This window comes from Halyomorpha halys, unplaced genomic scaffold, assembly GCF_000696795.3.
Source record: "Halyomorpha halys isolate HHAL.00 unplaced genomic scaffold, Hhal_1.1 Scaffold1121.1, whole genome shotgun sequence".
Lineage (NCBI taxonomy): Eukaryota > Metazoa > Arthropoda > Insecta > Hemiptera > Pentatomidae > Halyomorpha > Halyomorpha halys.
In genome coordinates this window covers 40249-43139 of record NW_027110129.1, presented here as the reverse complement: position 1 = coordinate 43139, position 2891 = coordinate 40249, and positions in this window count along the sequence as shown.

Below are 2891 nucleotides of genomic sequence, written 5' to 3'. Positions count from 1 at the left end.
CAAATAGTAGAATTATACTATTTTAATGAGCCAACGTTTCGCCCCACGTTGCAGGGCTTCTTCAGGGCTATTTTGACGGCAGTCAAAACAAAAAAATCTAAAATTTAAAATCTTGATTTTTTTTGTTTTGACTGCCGTCAAAATAGCCCTGAAGAAGTCCTGCAACGTGGGGCGAAACTTTGGCTCATTAAAACAGTATAATTCTACTATTTGAGTTTTTTTGACCGCACCCGGACCATATTCCTTTCATAAATAAATAAACAATTCATCGAAAACTCACAATTGAAATATTTCACGATCGCTATGCTTCCCATTACCATATATTCCATATACAGTGTGCTCTCGGTTAACCGAACTAATTTCTCAGAAGGGTTGTTCAGTTAGTATCAGGAAACACGGTGTAAAAGAATTCAACAATATGCGAATAGTGCGAAGTTTTAAAAAATTCAAACAAAAAATGTTTTCTTTTACATTCCCAGTAATGATTTAATTTGTTAAGACTATAAAAAAAATTCAGTTATAAGTGAAAAAATTATAAATAAAAAAAAAATACTCTTTGTATGGATTTATCTAAAACGTGATAAATAAAAATGAGTTCGGAGGAAGATAGTCTATAGATTAAGATAAAGAAGAAGATAGAAGGTAGACTAAGAAACTAGCAACAAGGAGTCGATCTTGGGAATCCGCAATTGGAGAGCAGTGGCAACCAATAGAGGAGACTGGCGGACCAAGCTGCTGGAGGCCTTGACTCTGCAAGAGTTGTAGCGCCACGGATGGTGATGAGGAAGATAGTCCGGGTGGCGGTTAATACAGGTATCAAAATAGTAACAAAGAACTATTTATTGTTAACCAAGGTTTCGCCCCACTTTGAAGGGCTTCGCCAGGGCTGATAGGAATGAAGTTCTGTTGTCAACTGATTAAAATGTATTGTACATATTTCTACTATCAATTAAATTAATTTTACAGAACAAATGATTTATACAATAGATATTATATGTTTCTAATTCCAACAAAATATATGATGAATTACTTCATAGGAATTATGTAACCCGATATTCTAACTGTAAAAATGTCTACTTTCAATTTTCGCGGCAATTAAAATAACTTGCCTGTAGATCGGGAGTAAAAAATATACTTTACACATTTACATTTTTATTTAAAACTAAAATGTTATTGCCTACTGCGCCCTAAAAAAAAAAAAAAAAATACTTTTTTCCACTTAAAAGTTAGAAACAGGTGAGTTTGGGTGGTTAGGAAGTCAGTCATGGAATCTCCATGGACAAAGTAAGAAACATAAAGGATTTTGGACTGCAATTATTCGATACGAAAGAAATTCGAAGGTTTAGTGCAGCCACAAAGCTCAACTCCGTATGTCCAGATAGGCCTTATTACAGTCCTGTAGATCAGTCTTTTGTAATGAATTGGAAGTTTAGATCATTTGTCTAGTAAGTTTATAGTTTGTTTTTGTTTAGTGGCGCCAAACTTCATTGGTCATCAACGCCATTTATATTTTATTTAATTTTGCTAATATTCGTTAAATTTTATTTATTTTTTTAATTTGATTATTTATTTTTATTTTTTATTTTTTTACTTCCGATCAAGTTATATTTTTTTCAGTAAATTTTGTGATTTAAGAAACTAAAACACCAATTTTATTGCTTTATGTTTTTATTGTTTTATGCCTCCAAGGGTTTTAAGATATCTTGGTTTAGTCCTAAGCTATTATGGTGTGGAGTGAAATATGGGCATTGTTGGAAAATATGGCTTTTTGTCAGATTGCTGTTGCAATACTGGGAGTTCGGAGGTGTTTCGTTTGAAATAAGATAGGAGTGGGTGAGCCTCGTGTGACCTATTCTCAGCCTAGTCAGTACAACTTCCTCTCTACAGCATTTGCGACTGGAGGTACCCCAGGGCTTGACATCCTTTTTAATAATTTTTAATCTATTCATTGGGCTTTCGTTCCACAAAGATTGCGATTTATCTTTGACTTCCTTTACAAGAGGCCTGCACATCTTTGACGGAGTTGAAATTGCTTTACCCCGTCCCGGAAGCGCGAGTGCTTCTCTTGCAGCGTGATCGACCAGTTCATTCCCTCCGATTCCTACATGGCTTGGAACCCATAGAAATGTTACTGACATACCCATGTTGTGTAGAGTTTTTAAGGGAAAATGGATACAGGAAATTTTCGGATGCTCTGGATACATACAATCTAAACCTTTTATCGAGCTTAATGAATCTGTAATTATTGTAATGTTGGTGTGGTTCAAGGATAAACAGAAGTGAAGTGCTGCTGCTATTGCATTTAGTTCGGCAGTCAATATGTTGCATAGTTTGTGGAGTTTAATTTTGAACGTTGAGTCATAAGTTTTAAAGGAAGATGCTGCAGATTGGTCTGATTCTGATCCGCCTGTATAGATTATAAAGGATTCGGGCATGTTTTGAATTAGACGAGAAAAGTGGGCTTTATATTCTTATTTATTTTATTAGTGTTGTAGTAGTCGGAATCGACGTGCAGTTTCCTGTTTTTTCAGTCTTGTGTAAGAATTCAAAGTTATTCATTGATTGGAGAAGATGGTCGGGGGGTGTGACAAATAACATACACAAAAAATATTTAAATATATTATTTCAATTTCTTTAGACAGGTAATTATTTATTAAATAAATCAAAAATTGTATCCTTATTAGTCTCAACACTATCTACAAATTTATAATTGAAGATGTCCTTGAGGATGGCTGAAATGGCCGAGACGTTGGACTGTTGAAATAAAAAGTGTTGAGACTAATAAGGATACAATTTTTGATTTATTTAAACAAAAAATATTTATTTATGCCAACGTTTCGACCTTGATTTTCAGGTGTTCATCAGGGAGTCAAGCTAAAACTCCAAGTTAT